Here is a 21,693-nt window from a genome sequence, read left to right as displayed (position 1 = left end):
GGCAGCATGCTTCAGTTGCAAAGCAGAGGCAGAGGAGAGCACTGGTCAAACCAGGCCTCCACGGAACACTGTCCTATGATGAGCCCTGACAGGCATGCAAGGCAAGATGGGAACACCCACAGGAAGTGACTCAGCCACACAGGGCCTCAGGCCAGCTGGGAGGTGTTCCTCAGCCCAAGGCTCAATCTAGTGGCTCAAGATAGCCCAATGGTGACTGTCTCCTACCTTCTAGAACCTCCCTTTTCTCTGTCTCCTTCATTCGTTCTAACACACACACACACACACACACACACACACACACACACACACACACACTGTATAAGTATACAGCTCAATTGCATTTTTTTCAGTTTTACTTCATTTTTCCTTCTGTCTACTCATACCCACCAATCAGTACTCCATATCTTTTTCTGTTATATAAGCATTCACACATTGACTTCCATTCATATTCTCTGTGTATCTCTGTCTCTCTCACACACAGACACACACACACACACACACACACACTAGTAGAGCATAGTGTCAGGTACACTAGTCCAACAATTGCTCTGGCTCAAATCCCTCCTGTGATGCTGTCTGACTCCAGTCATGTGACTTATCCATTCTTAGTCTCCATTTCCTTGTCTTAGAGCAGCAGTGGAGACTTCATGCAGAAGGCTCTGAAATTTGACTGCTTGGGCCTGAGTAAATACAATTTAAAAGGGTCAATTCCCTCCTCCTTTTGGCATATTCTGCCCAGTAATAAAGACAGAATCAACAATCCATTAATATGTTTGCTCCTTTGGAATTATGCAACAACCTCCAATATTAGGATGATCATAACAATGATCTCGATTCTGTCTATCATATTTAAAGTTGTACTTATTTAATTTTTGGGCAGAATCTCAGGTAGCCTTGGCTAGCCTCGAACTCCCTATGTAGCCGAGGTTGGCCTTGGGTATTCTTGATCATGCTGCTTCCACCTCGCAAACACTGGGACTTTAGGTTGCGTTAGCACGCCAGGCGCTGAGCATTTTCAGTAGACTGATATTTAGAGCAGTTCGGGTTTACAGTGAACACAGACAGAAAGCCGGAAGGACCTAAGAAGCTCTTTCACTTCACCCAGCATATTAATTACAGCCGGGGAGCCAGTAGTGACAGAGTGCTGCTAAGGGACACCCACAGCTTATGCCAGAGTTCCTCTTACGCTGATTATCCTCTTGGGTTTGGGCAAAAGCACAGCCATTGTATCTGTTACAGTGTCATACAGAATAGCTCCACTGCCCTAAACCCCATCTTCCACCCTTTCATCCCTTCCCTCTGTTTCTGACCTTCTTCCCCCATAGGACCAGAGTATTACGTAGTAGGAATTATCCAGTGTGAAGAACTTTTTAGTAGTTTATTAAGTTGTTTAAATTATTTCTCTCTCTCTTTTTAAGACTATAATTACATCATTATAGCCTTTAAGATTGTGCAGCCTTTAAGATTGGTTCCTCTAGCAAGCGCTATGCACTTAGGGCTGATCCATGTCATGTGACTCGATAGCTGTGATGTCAAATCTTCACTGCCAGTGACTGAGTTGGAGTCACTGGGAAGCTGACTTTTTGTGTGTCTATGTGGGATGAGCCCATCCTGAATGTGGGTAGCACCATCACATGCTCAGGGGTCCCCTGATGATGCAGTCTGCTTATCATGTTTAGAACCTTTAAGAAACATTGTGTGTGTGTGTGTGTGTGTGTGTGTATGCGTGTGCATGTCTGTGTTCATGTGTCATCATTTTTAATTCGGGGCTTCTTTACCTTACCAGAATTACTGTCTGGGGTTAGAAAACCCTTCATTGATGAGGTCTGTGTGTGCTGGACAGGTTTTGTACAGCTTGCTAATAGCATCCCATGACAACCCAAAATGTCTCCAGCCATTGACAGCTGGTCCCTGGGGAGGAGGCTACTTCCCCCTCTTCTAGCTGCCGAGAATCAGTGTTTCAAATGTTTTATGATTGTAGGTGTCATGAGGACTTTCAACACCACCCAACTCCTCTTGTCTTTGTAGGACAGTCAGGAGGGGCTGGAGGCTCACCACAGCCCCTACATTTCACTCTTGCTGGGTGTGTTTGCTTTGATTCCAACCAAATGCTATCCCTATGCAGTCTGGCCTCTGACGGCTTCTTCTAGAGGTGATGGACTTGGCATGTTGGTGAACTGAAGCTTTCGTAGCTTGCCAAAGATCATCCTGAAAACAAGGTCAAGCCAATCCCCTGACCACAGTTCAGGGACTTTCCTTGGAGTAAGAAAGGTCCCACAGCAGTTAGGACAGGCTACTACCTGTTTTCCGTCTCTCCCCCATATACCCACCTGGTGTTTCTTCCTCTATAATGACTCTGACTGACCCACTCTTCTGATCCTAGCCCAGTTACCACTGCCCTTGTCAGCTCTCCTGCTTTGACACAAACTTACCAACACCTCAGTTTTACTTTGTTCCAGAGTGATGTTAAAAAAAAAGTCAGGGGGCTGGAGAGATAGCTCAGAGGTTAAGAGCATTGCCTGCTCTTCCAAAGGTCCTGAGTTCAATTCCCAGCAACCACATGGTGGCTCACAACCATCTGTAATGCGGTCTGGTGCCCTCTTCTGGTCTGCAGGCATACACACAGACAGAATATTGTATAATAAATAAACAAACAAACAAACAAATAAATATTTTAAAAAAGTCAGGCAGGCACTGGGATGAGAGCTCAGTGGGTAATGAATTTGCTGAGCCGATATGGGAACCTAAGTTTGAACTCCCAGAACCCACATCAAGCCAGACCAGGTAGCGTGCATCTGTAACGCCAGCGTTATATGGGAAGATGGGAGGCAAGCTAGAGGAATCCTCAGAAGCTCATGGACCAGCCTGATGCATGCAGCGATGAGCAATAAGACTGAGATCCTGTCTCAAACAATGTGCAAAGGAGAGACCAACACCCATGGTTGTCCTATGAATTTCTCATGTGTGCCATGGCATGTGTGTGCCTGCACTCTCTCAAATGTACACGGGTGCAACATACACCTACAACAACAACAAAAAATAAAGATATGTCACAGACCATGTCTCTTTGGTGCCAATGGCTTCCCATGTATGCGGTATGCAGGTGAATTCTGCGCATCACGTCCACTTTGCTCATGGCCCTTGTTCCTGCCTTCTGAGGGGGTGTCTATAAATGGAGATCTAAAGAACCAGAGACCAGACATACAAAGCTCAGGACAGGTGGGTCAGGACCCAGTGCAGATGTTCCCTAGATCCATATAACCCTCTTATACTCTTTGGTCTCCATGCCACTAGTTTTCCGCACCCCTTCTACTTTCATGAGGATCAGGCTACCATGCCAATAGGACTCCTGTGATATGGGATTTGCTTCAGTTTCTTTGTTTGGGTTGCACTGACCGGAGCCTCAGGCCCTGGCTTCTCTAGGACTGCCACTGCAAAGGAGAGGCGTTGCCAGCAGGAGGAACTATGACCCATGCAGGATAGGAGAGGGGAGAGCTCACTCTCTCCACTGCCAGCCACAATTTTAGAGACATAGAACAGTCAGTTCTGCTATGATGTTTGAAACCAAAGCATTGTTCCAGCATGCGATGCATTAGAGGATACTTATACATTATGTGAGTTTAGCTTTTGCTTGTGCCTGGCTTCAGCAGGGAGAAACAGTAGAATTCAGAGAAAGCTGTCTAGCTGAATGGAGTTACACAGGAAATACACAAAACTGACCCTGAGTCCTTAGAATGTCTCCTTCCTTTTTTTCTCTTTGTGCACAGGATACTATGATGTCATTACTTCCTGTGACTGGTCACATGGGGAAGGCGGTTATCTCAGAGGTACATTACAATAATAACAAAATATGTGCATACCCCAGATCTATGCCAGCTTCCTCAGTTTACCTGATGGGTTTACAGCCACATGATTCATAGCTGGCACTGTGACTCTGGTCCCATTTCACTGTCTTTATGCCACTCCACAGTCTGTATGCCACTCCACAGTCTGTGTGCCATTCTTCCCCTGGTTCCGCAAAGCAAGGCGCCACACTCCTTGCCCGATTTGTCTATTTCTAAGCCGCGGGTGACCTGTAAAACCAGGGGCTGGGTTTCCCGTTCACAGCACTGTGTCCTTAAGCAATTCTTTCCCATAGCCCTGTGTCTTTTCATGTGCAGTTCTGTGGCATGGTGCCTCGGGGGGACAGATGCCCTGCGTTATTGTGTAATCAGCTATGCTCCGCATGGCCACTCCAAAGACTCCACGTGTCACGGTAACTGAGGGAGTTTCCGCACAGACTGATGGGGTGGCTGAATACTGCATTCATGGGATTTGCATTCTCCCCCTGCCCTCCCTTTCCCTTAGTCTTGCTCTTGCTGGGGTCTATACGGCTTTCCCTCCCACCTCTGTCTTACCCATCATGCAAAGCCAGGACCTTTGTCTCAACCTCAACCTTTTTTTTTTTTTTTTTTTGAGGGAACCTAGGCAGGGATAATGGATCCACATGCGGTCAGCAGTAAGTACGTAATTCTGCCATGGCCCCAGGCTAGGTGCAGCCGAGGGAACAGGGAGAAGCAGTGGGCTGAAGTCTAGGATGTGCGAAGGGAAATGGCTGGAAATGAGGTTGGAGAGGAAGGGAGGAGAGACCTTTCCAGGCTCGGGAAGATGTTTGGAAGTCTAGTGCAGAGGTATAGATAGTTAAAGATTCTAGGAAGAATGGGATTTGTTATTTGTTTGTTGGTGTTTTGAGGCAGGATTTTATTCTGTGGGTCCTCTTGCCTCGCTCTGGGACACTGAGACAGGTACAACAGCTCATCATACCTGGCTTTGGTTTATATTTTAAGAACTATCTATGCCTTTTTCACCAAGATAGCACCAAAAGCAAAGAAGGAATCTCCTGCCCCTCTCAAAGCCAAAGCTAAAGCGAAGGCCTTGAAAGCCAAGAAGGCAGTGCTGGGAGGCATCCACAGCCATAAAAAGATCAGCATATCACCCACCTTCCAGCAGCCCAAGACCCTGTGGCTCTGAAGGCGGCCTAAATACCCCGAAGAGAGCAAGCCCAGGAGAAACAAGCTTGACCACTAGGCCATCATCAAATTCCCCTTGACCACCGGATCAGCCATGAAGAAGATAGAAGACAACAGCCCACTGTGTTCACTGTGGATGTCAAGGCCAATAAGCACCAGATCAAACAGGCTGTGAAGAAACTCTACGACACTGGTCATTGATGTGGCCAAGTCAACACCCACAAAAGGCCCAACGGAGAGAAGAAGGCCTGTGTTCGGTTGTCTCCTGATTATGACGCTCTAGATGCTGCCAACAAAATTGGGATCATCCAAACTGAGTTCAGCTGGCTAATTCTAAATATACACTTTTTCACCATAAAGAAAAGAATTATCTGTTCATTTGTATAGGGAGACCCTTTCCAGTGCCCTGAGTGAGAATGTCCCCCATAGGCTCAGATTTTTAACACTTGATCTCCAGTTGGTGGCACCACTGAGGAAGGCTAGGAGCGGTGGCTTTATTGAAGGAAGCATGCCACTAGAGAGGGCCTTTGAGAGTCCAAAGATTCCGTGCCATTTCCAGGTCACTTTCTCTCCTTCATGCTTGCAGCTGAGAGTGTGAACTCTCAGCTTTATGTCCCAGCCATCATGTCTACAGCTGGCTGCCATGTTTCCCTCTGGGACTCTAAGTCCCAATAAACCCTTCCTTTTATACATTGTCTTGGTCACGGTGTTTACTTACAGCACCAGAGAAGTAACGAATATATCCCTTATGTCCAGATGGGAGATGGAAGGTTCCTTGGACAGAAGCAGGGATTATAAAATGATGATATAACCGTTAACAGCGGGAAGGAAGAAGACCTTCCAGGGGCCTAAGCACACATTTGGCATGTTTCATTAATACCAATTTCTGGGCCAGGTCATTATTCATTATGGAAAGAAAGAAAGAGAAAAACTTTCAAAAGGAACCGAAGATTCTTGGGAGGCAAAGGGTCATGGACACAATGATGTCAGTGTTTGCAGAAGCATACAGCTTTGGCTGTGTGTACGCATGTGTGCAGGCACATGCAGGATGGTGTGAGGGAAGGCTATTGTTTCCAGCTCACCCTTTAAGGGAACAATAGCCGCAACATGAAAGACCACAGTGCAAAGCTTGTGTCTGAAACAAGGCCAGAGATAAGCGAAATGAATCACGTGGGGGAAGAGGCTGCCTCAGGGTCAGATAAGGCCAGTGAGCTATTAATGGAGAAGGTGGATTCAAAACCACTACAATCAGAACTTCCAGTTAAGAGTTAGGGACTCTACTTAAAACAGCTCTCTGTTTCAAGTGGGACATGGGAACTGGGAATGAGATTGATTTAAGTTAATTAAATCTAGGGCTTAATGAAGTGTTTGTTCTTGGATATACACAGCATCCTTCTTGCACGCTAATGTAGGTCTGGGTGCATAGCAAGATTATATTTACAAGCTTAAGGTTGTGAGGAGGTGGGGGTGTCCATCAGATCTACGAATACAAAGACTTTTTAAACAGGAACAATTATGGAGTGGAAGATGAGTGACTTAGGGTGGGATAGAGCTCCTTCTCAGGAGAGTCAGGGTGGGGACAGCTCATTTCTAGTCCCTATACTGCCTCTCACCAGCAGAGTGACCCTGGACAAGTGACCCATCCCAAAGGACTCCTTATCTCGTCACCTGACACACTTAGGGTGGTACCACCCCACGCCACAGGTGACGTTTGTCAAACTGTTTCATTTCTTTTTGTGCCTTAACACACAGCAGCAATGCCAGACAGGTGCTCTCTCCCAGGTTTGCTGAGGTTTGCCGAGGTTTGCCGAGGTTTGCCGAGGTTTGCCGAGGTTTGCCGAGGTGGCGCTGATAGAGCTTGATGTGGATTACCTCACCAAATCCTCACAGTGCTCTCAGAAGTAAGCATGGTCACCCTGCTCTACAGAGGAGCAGAGGGACAGAAAGCAAGCAATTAAGTGCTTAGGTCACAGGAACCATAACTGGCAAGATACAGAGATAGGAAAGGATACCTGATTCCAATCAGTTAGTGTCAACTTTCACTTTTGCCCCCTCGAGGGATGGGTTACCAAAACCTAACTGCTCTGGCCTCAGTTTTCCTCTCTGTACAATCTCTGCCATGCCCTCCCTCCTCAAGAGGGAAAGGCTGCCATGGCGAGGTGCTTCAAGGGCTTAACAGACCGGCAAGCTGTGCTAAGAGTGGCAGCTGCTTACTCCAGTCTAGCTCCTTCCAGTCCTTTAACCCGGGTTCACACAGCAGAAATGTCACTCCAGCACAGAAGGACCTCGGTCAAGTTGGCCACTGGGTGTCAATATCCAGTGTTGGGACTTAGAGGACGCCATAGCTCTGGGTGACTTAACTTGTCACTGTGACCCAATTCTTGGCAAAGCGCAACTTGAGGAAGGAAGGGTTGATTTTTTTGCTCTGAGTTTGAGGGGTTGTTTGAGGGGGACAGTGTCCATCATGGTAGGGGAAGCATGGAGAATGTGACACCACAGGTCACAAGGAGTCTGCTTCCAACTAAAAGCAGAGACGCATGGATGCTGGTGTCAGCCTACTCTCTCCATTTTTTTTTTCAGGCTGGGACTGAAGCCCATGATGCATGGCGCTGCCCACATTCAGGGTGGGTCCTTCCTTTTCAGGTGAATCTCTCCAGGAATGCCCTCACTGACATCACCAGCACTGTGTCTCCCAGGTGATTTCAAAAGCTGACAATGAAGATGAACCATCATTCTGAGTCACTCAGGTTATCTCTCCCATCTCGGTAGTTTCTTGGAGGCCCACAGGATTTACCAGTTAAAATCCCCACAGTCTTAAGATCAGACTACAGATAGCACTGGGTTTGCATGATCCCGGGGCTGTGGCCTGCTGTCTATGGCATGGCTTCCACAAGTCATGTTCTCCCTTAGGGGCAGCTGGATCTCTAGTTTCAAAGGGACAATAGCAACTATATTTTAATTCCGTTTCTGGGCTTCTTCCTACTGAGCAGAAGTGGGAGAGTATACCAGCTTTGGACCAGCCAGTCAGCTTGTGTCCACACCCCAGCCCTGCCATGGTGGGACATCTGGAAGCCACACACTGTCTTGGGCCTAGGGCTCTCCTCCCGCCCCCCATGAAAGCACAGTGACCACACTATGGTTGGGCAATAGCTCAGTCATTACACCCCCCTGTGTCTGTTTGGTGACACGGCCCAGTGGGGCCCTTTCCCTGAGACTGTTTCGTGATTGGCTCTGGGAGAGTGGATGCTGACTAGTGATAGTAACTGAGGCACCTTCTCTTTGTCCTGTCACTACCATGAAGTCACACTCTGGTAAGCCTTTGCAGGGTGAATTACTTATACAGTTTTGTCTCCTGTCATCCCAGTTGAGGGATGGCATTGAACACAGTCAGTGTTCAATGACAAGGACAGCCAAGATCTCAAACCCCTAAACTGATCTCAAATATGGAAGCCATCTCATCCCAGAGAGGCCATCCATTGTACCCTTCAGATCTGGGAGCTGACTGAGCATGTCCTACTGCCCGCCAATGAAGCTTTTGTTACAAAGCACTACCACGGGAATAAATAACCAAAATGGCCAGAGAAGGGATTTTAAAAACTGGAGCATGTTATAACTGTATGACTTCATCCGTGTTTTATTGCACAAGTTGGATTTTCCTTTCTCTGCTTGTCTCTTTGCTCTGGAAAGCAACTGGAAGGAGCTGTTATTTTACACACACACACACACACACACACACACACGCACACACAGACACACACACACCCTATACAGACATTCTTGTGGTGTTCCACTCAATGGAATCCTGAGAGTAGAAAACAGAAAACTACAAGTTTTATACCCTCCCTTCTGTCCCCTTCTTCCTCTCCCAATCCATTTATTTTAATAAAAATCCAATGACTACTCTAAATAAACAAGTCATATCTGTTTGAGACGAGCTTCCTGCTGGTGCCAAGAATCTGGCTCTTCAACAGTCGAGGCAGACCATGCTTCCTCCTTCAGATGCAGCTCATATCTGCTGCCGCAGGCTGCTCTTCGCAGCTGCTCCTCCATGCTTGAGCTCCTCCCTGTCTGCACACATGTAAGGCTTCCACGCAGTCTACGGCTACTTACCTAGCCAGTTCTTAAAGCTGCATCTAGAGGCCTTGTGATCCCATGTCACCTCAGTTTCCTCATTTGCCAAGTGAGGACGATGATGATGACGACATAGTCTCACAAACTTGCCTGTGAAATCTTAGTGAGGTCATTGTATGACTCCAACTCAGCCTTGGGGTTGGAGTAGAGTAAGCATTCAGTACATGTTAGTTCCTATAATTGCATACTTGGTAACACAGAAAAGGAAACCCTATTTAGTGTGTATTTCCTGCTTGGTATCTCCCACTGTTTTAAATACTCTTTTTTAATTATTATTTCTAGGTCTTCTCATGTATTTATGGCATTTTGAACCTCATTGCAACTCTTAATGAAGAGTGTGCTATTTTCCCACTTGATGGGCAAGGAAACTGAGGCACAGAGAATTTAGAAAACCTACCCAAGAACACACAGCTGTGAGGCCATTACATTGGTCTCTCCATTTTAGTTATCCATCCACCCTTCTCATTGTGGATCTAGATCGCAACGAGAGCTTAGCACAGCGCCTGGCACACAGACCGACACAACGATGGAGGTGGCCTGAGGGTGGTCTTGTCTCACTCAGCACACCCCTTTGAGGCAGGGGTCTGGATCGCCTAATCCCTGCACCTGCTGCTACCGAATCAATGGGCCGGACAGATGGTGCTTTGACGAGGAGGCAAAGGCTGGTTCTCAGCCTGGCGAGCACACCCTGGGCTCTCTCTGCACATGCTGTCTTACAATTCAGTTTGGACTCAAGATACAGGAAGCAGAAAGGCTCTCAGCAGCCTCAGCCCAGCTAGGAGGTGGGTCAGCGGTTCGGTGTGGAAAGCCGTATTTAATAATGCTATCACGCTGCCCTGTCCTCGTGGAGCCGGTGTGACATCCTGCATTTGAAAAAAAGTGACAACCTTCCATTGCTGTGCATAACCCGTGTCTGGCATAACAGTGGCTCCTGGCCCCAGAACACCCACATTTCCTGGTGACAAACAGCATACAGGGAGCAGGGGACTGATGGCTTTGTGCAAAGTTGTCCTCGTGGACCGCTCCAAGCCCTCTGTAGTGCAGTTGTTCTATCCGCCTGTCAGAGTGTAATTTTCATTAAATATTAAAGAGCTGTTTGCTAAAATAATGTCGTCATGGTAACAGAGTTGGGTGGGGGTGCTGGAACAGCCGAGTGCGGCCCAAATTGCAGCATATTAATCAAGTGCTTTGCACTCTGCAGTAAGCACCCCCTTGAGCTATCTGGTGACAATGACTCTGGAGGATCCAGGAACGTGGAGTCTGCAGCTGTCAGTGCCAAAGATGTGGGCTCTCATGAGGTAGTGGGGCTAAGTTGTGCTTGTTGGATGGATGGACGGACAGATGAACAAATGAATGAATGCCAAAATGCATTCTAGCTGTTTAGGTCAGAGCTGTTTCTGACAGATCTTCTGTTTTTCATTTGCCCTTTTACTGTGAAAAGGAGTTTTTGCCAAAGTTGGCGGAAAAGAGCCAGGAAAGCAAATCAGGGGTTGGGGGGGCAGGGCTTCATATGCCCATAGAGAGCTAATGGCAGTAACAGAGAGGCAAAGTAAAGAAGTTTGGAACCAGGTTGCCAGGTCAAATCTTGGCACTGTGTACTGCGACGAGTGACCTGCTCCCCCAAACCTGTACTCCCACATATGTCGGAGGACCACAGCTATGCTGGCTCTACATCTGTGGACGGGCGAGAGAGTCAAGACAATGCCCTTCAAATCCCGACTACCTGCTTTACCACTGCTGGCCCACTACTGCAGCACAGCTCTGGCTGCAAGGGTCATCGAAGTCACCACTAAGGGACAATTTTTAGGTGCATTCATAGTTGAGAAAACCCAGCGGGCCCTGAACATTGGTCAGGCTCTTTCTGAAGTCAAGATGTTCTTCTTGGAAGGGACCAGATGGCTGTCATGCACCATCGTCTGGTGTGTGAGGGCAGCCATCAAAAAGGTTGTCCTCCAGGGCTGTGATGCTGATGGGTGGGGCGTCTAAGAGGTGTGGCCTAATGGGAGGTGATTAGGTCATCGGGAGTGCCACCCTTGGAAGAGATCAGTGTAGTTCTCTCAGGGCCTCTCTGAGTTCTAGGGAGAGTAAGGTGAGAAAATAAGAATAAGCCCGATTCTCTCATCTCTGGCTTCCTGTCACGCCATATGTCTCTTCCACGTATGCTCTTGCCATGGTGATACCATCCACCAAGAAGTCAAATGGGTTAGGATACTTGATCTTGGTCATTCAGTCTCTAAAACTCTGAACTAAATAATCCCCTTTTCTTCATACATTCCTCAGATTCATATTTTCTCTTATAGCAACTGAAAATGGACCAATATACAATTTCTATAGACTAGTAATCCTTTTCTTTGTTTTGCAGTGATACACACACACACACACACACACACACACACACACACACACACTTTTAGCTCACTTTCCACATAGAGAGACACATTGCAGTCTGGCACCTGCTATAGCTCCTTAGCAGGAAACGCAGGAAAAGAAGAAAGCTAAGTGAAAGGCTTCCACTTCCTTTCTTTACCCGAGATGGTAAGCGGAGGGATATTGGACATGGAGCCACACCAGGTTCCCTGGAGCCTGAAGCTGGCAACAGACTTTGGAGCAGGGTCAGACACAGGAAGGACCCCAGGAAGGAGACAGCAGCGATGGTGCACACCCATCGACGGTCCCCTCGTAGCATCTTCACGTTTAGAGAACGAACTCAGAGCAAGTAACTGCATCCTGGCTCCATCATGCAGCTACACCAGAGCCTCTGATACAGCCCCTGCTTTACCTCCGGCCCACATGACACCCTGAATGAGCACAACAGTGGTGAGATCCTTGTTATTTCCTGCCCTGCACAGGGACAGGCAGCTTTATACCAGTCACTGGATCCTAGGATCACACGGTAAGGTTTGTCCCTGATCCCATTTATCAGATGTGGAGGAGGATGTACAGAGAGCCCAGCAACATGCCCAAGGCCATGAAGCAGTCTACTGGGGCCCCTTCCCTTCAACACACATACCATTCTGTGAATTCCCTCCTCGTCAACACCACTGATGGCCATTCGCTGAGCACCTCTGTGTGCCAGGGCCTGTGCATGGAAGGACACAGAATTCCTCCCAGCTCTGGGACAGGACTCCTAGTCACTGTCCCGCCTCCTTCCTCCATTTTCCCTTTCCATCCTCTCCCCTTTCTGCCCAAAAACAGTGTCCAGGACTCAGTTGAATACACACTCTGCACACAACTGCTGCCAAACATTTGCTCTTCATCCAGGCCAACAGTTTCCAAGACAGGAAAAGCGCCATCCCAGAGCCCCCTCTAGGACATGCCGTTCTCAAGCTGTGGGTTTGGACCCCTTTCCGAGTCAAATGACCCTTCCACAGGGATTGCCTAAGATCATCAGATATATCAGATATTTATATTACAATTTGTAACAGTAATATATAAATTGTAACTATGAGTTATAATATATAAATTATAGTTATGAGGTAGCAACAAAAATAACTTTGTGGTGGGGGTCACATAACATGAGGGACTGTATTAAAGGTCACAGCATTAGGAAGGTTGAGAACCACTGCTCTAGGGCCTAGGGAATGCTTCCCAGCACCACCCTGAGGGCACAGCAGCTGGTCACTTGTACTCTGGCCTGCAACTTGGATCTCACTAATGGCGAACATCCTCATTTGGGTCTGGAGCCCCATTTCTCTCCTGTCCAGCAGGTACGGGTTTGGTCACCTGAGCATATGGGATAAGTCTTGGCCCTGCCAAAAGACCCAAGCTTCTGGAAAAAGCCATCCCCATATCTCTGGTGTCTACCTCCTTGGGCCTTCCCACTTATGCCTCTTGTGGACTCTGGGAACTGAGCAGAGGGTGGTCCCTTTTTACATGGTTCCTAGGCCTTTTCTTCTACTCTGTGCAGTCAGGATCTTGGACCAAATCCTCTGAGGGTGTGCCTAACAGGAAGTTATTTGGAAGTGCTATTGGGAGGGGGGAGCAGTTGAGACATCCCCCAGAAAACCTCCCATCATGCTTTGCATCCTGTCTGCCCATCACGCTCACCAGGTGTTCGGGATTCACAGGGATGCATGAAGGCTGCACCACACCAGCTGGTGACATCAGGGCACAGGAGAGACCCAAGCTCATCTCACTCAGGAGTCTCTGTGATGGTTGCTGGAAGCAGAAGAATTGCTGCGTGCTTATGTTCGTGCCTTCCTCCAGGCTTCCTCAGACCTCACTAGATCCTGTTCCTCAGAGGTTCTAGGCCATCACAGGAGAGAGTGCCCAACCCTGCTCAATCACAGCCTGTTGCTTCAGTGTCTTCTGGGGACATTTGTCCAGCTTCTCCTTGACCTCTGCCCCTGACAGGGAACCCACTATCGACCCGAGTTTTCCATGCATTTGAGCATATCTCTTTGGTCAGGGAGTTTTGCTTAGGCCAAGGCATCAACAGCATCCTTCAGCCTCCCTGCTCCTTCCAACCAGGGCTAATACTTTAGCTGTGCAAGAGTGGCTTTGCCTACTGACTGAGCCAGGCAGTATGTACTCTGTTCTGACTTTTTTTTTCTAAACATAACTCTAAAAATATGCCCTTGGCCTGGAAGTCTGAGTTGCTGTCATCTGTGCAGGGAGGGGCGAGCCAGTCACCTGCAGGCTCATGGCATCGAGGGAGGGAAGCCCTGGCAGGAAGCCAGCAGACTTTGAGAGGTTCACACCTGGCAGCTTGGCTCGGTGTTATGTCCAGGTGCCCATGAACGGAAACACAGTGGCAGGGTCGCCCTTCCCAGGCAGCTCCTACCCTTTGTGTGACCACCACCAAAGACAGCGTCACTTACCAGTGTCTGTCCCGTGTTGCTTACATCCTGGGAGTCTTGCAGCCTGATGCCCAAAGCAGCCAGTGCACGGAGACCTGCGAAGAAGAGAATCTTGGTGTGAGAAGCAGGGCAGAGCCACTGGGTATCCAACTCTTCTTTCCCAGCAGGACTGAGCCACAGGGAAACTGGGATGGAGGTGGGACGATACAAATGAACCCATAATATAAGGACCCAGACTGTTCATCAAGGCAATTTTACAATCTCTAGACTTTGTGGCAATTCTGAGCCAGAGAAAGAAGAGTTAAAAAAAAAAAAAAAAAAAAAAAAGACCCCAACCCTGGATGAGTCAGCAGTTTGTGGCAAAGAAGAATTTTTAGGAGGGTGAAACCAAAGGCAGATCGCTTGGGTGCAGAAGGGGGTTTGGGCTTCTGTAGCCTCACCTAGAGTCTCCTTGAATCTCCCCTGCCCGCCACCAGCAGCAGGCTGTCCAGGGCCTCTTTTTGGTATCAGCAAAGGGGGACACTCACTGCTCAGGCCTCAAGCGAAAAAGATACTGTAGTCCTTAAAACAGAAGGCCCCAAAGCGTATTGAGAGATTCCTGCCAAACACACCCTGTGTGCTTTGAAAATTCCTCAGGAGAACTGGAGCTGGCAGAATAGGGCGTGTGCCTGGCTCTGCTGATGTGTTCCCAACAGGGCGAGTTGCGGCCTGGGCCCCCCGGGGCTCTGCAGCCAGCCAGTGGGGGTGCCTTATGAACATGTGTGGACTCTCCCCTGCACCCCATATCTAGGCCCCTCAAAAGCCCGCTTGTTTTTTCTTGTTTCCTTATGAACTCTCAGGTGAATGGAAGTTTCTCTTTTCTCATAGGGACGACTTTTGACTGGGGTGAGGAGGATCATGGGGTTGTAGTTCACGTTCATCGAATCTCTACCACGCTCCCCACACTTGCTCTTGACACAGCCGGGCAGGACTCTTGCTGTTCTGAAGACATGTTCCTTTGAATAGCAAGAAGCAAAATCGCCCTGCACGAGTATGGCCGGGTAGACAGTCTTAGAGCGGGGGATTCAGAACCAGCATTTTAACAAGACCCGTAGACGGCTCCTGGGCACGCGCTGTAAAATGTGCTGTATTATTCTCTCCTTCATGGGAAGAAGTCTGTGTGACTGGTCTCCAGGCGAGGAGGAAATGGCCTAGCGAAGCAACAGTTGGCTGCCATGGCAATTGAACCGGTGAGTGGTAGAGTGTATTCGAGCCATTTCTGTTTGCTTCTGGAAACGGCAGTCCTTCTACCACACTATCAGTGAGGGGAAGTAAAGGGAGAGGGACTGGCAGGCCATGCTTAGTAAGAGTGGTCTGGGGAAAAGCAGTCTGCAGAAGTGTGGGTGATGTGGGAGAGTCTTCTGTTTGTGCTGATTTCAATAAAGAAACTGCCTTGGCCCATTTGATTGGCCAGCCCTTAGGTGGGCGGAGTAGACAGAACAGGAAGAAGGAAGTGAGGTAGATGGCTCAGTCAGATGCCACGCCTCTCCTAAGTGAGACCACGATGCCTCTCCTCAGGGAGAGAGATGCAACGAAGCTCCAGCCCAAGATGGACGTATGCTAGAATCTTTCCTGGTAAGACACCACTTTGTGGTGCTACACAGATTATTAGATATGAGTTAGAGAAGATGTGAGAATTAGCTAATAAGAGGCTGAAATTAATGGGCCAGGCAGTATTTAAAAGAATACAGTTTCCGTGTAATTATTTCGGGTGTAAAGCTGACCATGCGGGAGCCGGGCGGGATGAAAAGCAGGCCTGTCCGCAGCTTACCACTACATGTGGGGGTTGCAGGGGTGGGGTAGGGGTGGGGTGACCTCAGGCCAGGGTTGGCACTGCAGAACTCTCCAAGGGGGAAGGGACACGAATATAGGGACAGTGTCCCTTCTCAGTTATGCCAAGAGCTGGTGAAATTCCCAGGTCTTGGACCATTCAGGGGAACTTCACACAACAGTGTCTAATTGATTCTGAGCAATTCTAACCCTTTGCCCAGTGCTCACAGAACTACCTGTCCCTGAGAAGAGCCCTCCCCATCCCTCAAAGGGTTCAGGCAGTGACTCTTGGGAAGTGCTCTTTCAGGCAGCTGGGGGCTGCGAGTCTCTGATTCCAGGTTCAGATGTATGACCAGAGGCATCTAGCTAGCCTTGATGGGGGAAGGGATGTCCCTCACAGTTGTTCCTTTGTCCCCCTCTTGATTAGTGACATCCAACTCCATATTTTTCCCCGAATCTTTCATTCTAAGGTGGGTTCTCATGGGACTCATGGATAAAGGTAAAGAAAGTTCACAACTCACATAGGGTTCATGACTGTTACCTTTCTTAATCTCAAGTCACCAGCCGCATCCTTGATTTAAAGGTTAGGAATATCACCCACGAGGGATTGGTTGCGAGACCTTCCCTGGGAATTAAAATCACTGGATGCCCCAGGTGTGTAAAAAGGCATAGCATTTACATTTAATCTTCCCAGATACTTCTATACACTTTCCATCATTTTAGATGACTTACGATGCTTAATAGGATATACATGTTAGGTGACCAGTTGGTGTCATGTATTGCATAATGACAAGAAAAGGCCTGTACATATTTGCCATAGGCATGATGCTTGCTCCCCCCCCCCCCCCAGTATTTTGGATCTGTGGTTCATCCAATCTGCAGGTCCAGAATCTAAAGCTAAAGCTACAAAGAGCTGATTACATCATTAGTTCTTCTGTACGTGGTTCCTAGGTAAGTTTGCTCCTCTAAGACACACAGGGAGCCCTGTCAATAAAACACAGATGTTTCCTTGGTTCACACAAATATTCTGCCCCATCACACGCCAGTGGTGGGGTGCAAAGGGCCCGGACAACTGAACACAGTGCACCACACTGCACGCCCGCATGCCTCAAGCTCGGTGCCTCCTTGACTCAGTTGTGGTCACACGGAGTTTCAGAAGGCTTTCCCAAACCGCATGCAAAAACCGAGTAAAGCTGTCCACCTCAGCCTCATCCCGGCAAAGCCTGTAGCTGCTCTGTCATCTGGTTTCCTGTGGCTTGTACATACTTCTTCAACCTTCTCATCCTCAATCCTTCTCTAGACACCTTCCCTCAACTTCTCCCCTGTTACAGGAAACCGTCTGAGAATTCCTTACATGCATATAATATATTTTGATCAAATTCATCCTTCATTTATTTCCCTCTAATACCCAGCTTTCTCCACTACCACCTTCTTCTTCCAGTTTCATGTGCTTTTTTTTTTCTTTGCCACTGAATACACTTAGTACTGCCTGTATGCGCATGGGCAGAACCATACGGAGCACGGGTCACTTCTTAGGTCCTGCATCCCTAAAGAACACTGACTTTCCCCCTAGCAGCTGTCAGTTCCATAGATATGGGTGGGGCTTCATGAGCTCCTCCCCTATCCATGCTAGGATTCCAGCTGGCTTGATCTTATGTTGGTCTTGTGCATGTGGTCATGGCCACTGTGATGTCATGTCTGGCAAATACTCTTGCTGCAGACTCCGATTCCCTCCTGCTCTTAAAGTTGCTCTGCCTCCTTTTCCGAGATGAACCCTGAACTTCACGGGGTCAGTGTGACATGGGTGTTCCATTTAGAGCAGGGTATACTGGCTCATGTTTGTAACCCTACACTTGGAAGGGTGAGCTGGCAAGACCACTGTGAGTTTGAGGCCAGCCTGGGCTACGTAGTGAGTTCAAAGCCAGTCTGGGCTACAGGATTAGACCCAGTTTCAAAAAAACCAAACATATACAAATTCAAAGAGGATGGAGTCATTCTGCACATACCACCCTTTGGTTTTCAAAACGCCATCTTATGGTGATTCAGGTTGAGTTCTCATTGTGTTTATTCATTGTTTTTAATTTTAAAATGTATCACACTGCATTAGCTGCTGTGATTCTCACTGGAACTATGCTATTCTTGTCTGAACCACGCTTTGTGTCGTGAGGAGTCTGATGTCCCCCAAAGCTCTGAGTTTCCAGTTTTTGAGACTGCAGAATGTCTATTAATGTCCACGCTAATTTATTAATATATAGAACTGCCTGCATTGTGGACGTTACACTGTAGGCACTAATATCTACAAATGACTTCAATGTGTAGTTCACAGTGCTATTAAATATTGAACACACACACTATGTTTTATTGACGTCTATCTGATGCTGAGCATAGAATCAGGCACATACAGCTATCAAAAATGTTTACTGGCCAAGTAAAATGGTCAACCTTTAACATCCTACATTCATTGTGTGTGTGTGTGTGTGTGTGTGTGTGTAAATGCACCTGATGTCGGTGCTGGGAGTCAAACTCTTCTGGAAGAGCATCAAGAGCTCTTCACAGTTAAGGCACCACTTCAGCTATGCCGAGTTCCTACCCTTAAGAAACAGTATAAGAGGGGAAAGGACAAATATATATATAATTGATTGTGAGAAAGCTCGAGCACATTGAGGTAGTGGAAGATGAGAGCATTCCTTTACTGTCTGGATAAAGGTCATTCCCCTGCCTCGTGACCCCAAAGCCCCTGCTGTCCTCTCCCCACCCTAACTTGTCACACTGTGTTCTGACTTACCGATGTCTTCCGGCTCCCTATGCCCTGGTCAGCACTGTGGCTGGGCTAGGTCACTCTCTCAAACATTCTGCCTCCTTCCTACACCGGTTACTACCATCTCACCCTGAAGTCTGATAGAGGTATTGCATAGACCTGCATACACCCTGTGTCTGCACCTCTTATTATCGACAGTATTGTTATCGTTTAAAACTGAGCAGGCAGCCACTTGAGCACAGAGTAGCCCAGTGATTTGGCTGGGGTCCCACTGGCAGGGACTCTCAAGGCAGGAGAGGTTCACAGAATGAGTTCTGTGCTCTGGTTTATCCACGAACACAGCTGCACACCTTCCTTCCAGAGAGACATTGGTTCTGACCAGTATGGCGGGTGGCACAGTGCTTAGACACAGAAGGCGCTGGCCCTGGGTCCAGTACTGCCGCTCTTGCACAGCCCCTTCGTCTTCGATGATCACTTCTTTCTGGCACCTCGGGGGGGGCCACGTACACAGCTCACCACCTCCTCCAGTGTGGGAGGGATGCTGGGTGGTGGTGACTGTGTATGAATGACTGAGTGCCTCGGGAGAGTACAAATGAATGAAAGACTGCAGTGCCCTTGGACCTCCAAATATGTATTGTTTCCTGCCTTCCTGGCCTGCCTTGCTGCATTGACCCTATAGAGCAAAATGCTACTGAGAAAAAAAAAAACCATGGTGATGGAATTTTCCTCACATGACTCCCCATTTTGCCTTTGGACCTAGTCAAGCTGCTTGGCACTTTAAAGACAGGGGGTACTTTAAAGGTTTATCGAAGAGAGACACCCTCTGCTGAGATAGCTCATTTCACATTCATTTAGCAAACATGTTCCTTGGCAGTAAGAAACGCTGATCAGATAAACCTGCTATTACACCCCGAGGCAAAAGCATCATACAGAGAAGAATGGCACAGAGGAGAGAGCTCTGGGCTCTGGCTGGACCCAACCCAGGTTAGAACCAGGAGCAGAAGGCTGGCATCTAAGATAGCTTCTGTAGAGCCTCAGCTCGGTTATCATTCCACGAGCTGGAAGTGTGGACATAAAATCCTGTTCCAGGTGCTATCCCATGCCACTCACAACACCAGCCTTCAATTCTGAAGAGCATCATCACTGAGAGTGCTGCCCACCAAGCCACGGCTCATGTTTTTTCTCTTCCCCACAACTCTGATGAAGAGCTGTTCATGTACTCATCTCATGGATGGCAAGCCAAGTCTGAGGGAATTGGAGCTCAGGCCTGAGTCATCCTTCCGTCTTCCTCAGTAACTGTCTCTTCAAGCTTGACCCTGTGCCCAAAGTTCCTGGAATACTGGGTCATTCTCCCACCAACATCTTCAGCTCACATCCCCTAGAGGAGAGCTAAGCTGAGAATCACCCTGAGATTCATGGATGCAGCTTGACATCTTGACAATGGATGAGAACGGAATCATATTCTAGAACTGATTTGCATTTGCTGGTAAGATGTCCGCCATGTGAGCATTAGGACCTGAGCTCCATCCATAGCCCCTATGGAGAAAACCAAGGGGTAAGACGACCCTGTAGTTAAAGTTCTTGTCTTGAAAGCAAGGGAACCAAAGCCGAGATCCCAGAACCTGAGTAAATGCTGGCTGCACGTGAAAGCTTGTCTGTGAATCCTTAGAAGGTGGAGACAGGATTCTTGGGGTAAGCAGTGTTCCAGCTCTTGATTTGACCAGGAGACCCTGCCTCAGTGAATAAGGTGGAAATATTCAATATTCCTGACATCAACTTCAGGTCTCCACATACATAGACACACACATGCATACATATGAACCACATACATGGAACACACACACACACACACACACACACACACACACACACACATCACATACATACACCTGAGAAAAAAAGCAGGGGGAAGCCATGCATAGTGGTGCCCATGCTTGTAATCCTAGCATTGGGGAGATGGAGACAGGAGAATTATCAATTGGGGCTCACTGCTCAGTTATCTTAGCTTAACCACTGAGACCCAGCAAGAGCACCTATCTTAAAAACAAAGCAAGGTGGTCAGTGCCAGGCAGCCTATACCAGAGGCTGATTTCTGGCCTCCACAGACATGTGCGTGCATATGGATGCACACATGCATAAGTATACCCCTGCAAAAACATGAGCCTACACATGTAGCCACAATGGAGGAGGGAGAAATTTCTCTTCAGAGCTGTCAAGTGCAGTCAACACTTGATACACCCCACACCAGGGAGCGGTAAAACCATTTTGTTCCAGGCTGTTTCTTTGTTCTCTCACTATATCTTTACAGGGGCACAGACTGCAGGCCAAGCTGTGGATCAGGTGAACCCTAGCTTCACCAGAACTGGGACAAAGCCATCAAAGCCATTATTGTGCTGATCCTAGCACAGTTCAGAGGGGGCCAAGATTGCAAAGAGGGCACATGAGGCCACCACAGATTAAGGTGAGTCCTGAGACACATGCAGCAGACAGGGCATGAAAGTCCTGCCAAGGAAGGAGTGGGTTCCTCGTGTAGGCTCTGGCTGCCCCAGAGCCTGGGAGGTAATCAGTGTGGCACCTGAAAGCCTTAAGTAAGTGGAGAGAAGGGAGGTCACCCGTGACGTGGATTCTGTGTCGGGGTCCAGGCTTGGGGTCTGTCAGAAGTGTCTCTTGATTGGAAAGCGGTCTCCTCTTTATCCAGGTGCCCCATAATTTGAGAAGCTCTGCCCAGAATTCTGAAATCTCCAGAACCACAGTGCTGTTTGATTTATGCAGGAAAGAATTCTCCTGGCTCAAGCCTCCTTTTGTCTGGTCTGGGGCTTCTAGCTCCACTCTGGCCTTTGGCAGGTGTGTGTGTGTGTGTGTGTGTGTAGGAATGGGTGGGGGCGTGAAAACACCTCTGATTACAGCTCTCCACACTGCTGGGAGACTGGGAAGCCATGCGGACCTTGAACCTTCACAGGAGACAGTGAGCTGGAAACCCAAGCTCCCGGGGAGGGCAGTGGTTTCTTTCTTTAAACAAACAACTCCAACGGAGACAGCATCAACTGGGAAATTCTCCAGAATCTTCAAGAAGCAGGAACCAAAGATGGGTGACAGAGGTAACTGGAGTGCAGGTCTCCAAGGAAGTCATGACATGCTAGGACTTGCAGGCATCCCCCCCCTGGGTGTACCTGTCTCTCTGGCTCTG

General features: G+C 48.3%; 1 protein-coding gene across 2 annotated transcripts in view; it reads right to left on the bottom strand.

Moving 5' to 3' along the window:
• Zhx2 (zinc fingers and homeoboxes 2) overlaps positions 1-21,693 on the bottom strand; it is a 141,247-nt gene that overhangs the window by 54,853 nt on the left and 64,701 nt on the right. The window contains exon 2 of one of the 2 annotated variants that reach the window (XM_038342613.2): positions 13,961-14,034. The gene's annotated coding sequence lies outside the window, so the exon portion shown is untranslated. Of the gene's footprint in view, positions 1-3,058; positions 4,345-13,960; positions 14,035-21,693 lie in introns of those variants that run through there. The other variant, XM_038342614.2, reaches the window with a different exon arrangement.

This window comes from Arvicola amphibius, chromosome 9 (genome assembly GCF_903992535.2).
Source record: "Arvicola amphibius chromosome 9, mArvAmp1.2, whole genome shotgun sequence".
In the NCBI taxonomy this organism is placed as follows: Eukaryota; Metazoa; Chordata; class Mammalia; order Rodentia; family Cricetidae; genus Arvicola; species Arvicola amphibius.
Note: the sequence above shows the minus strand (reverse complement) of the source record. Positions and strands in the feature narration are given on the sequence as shown.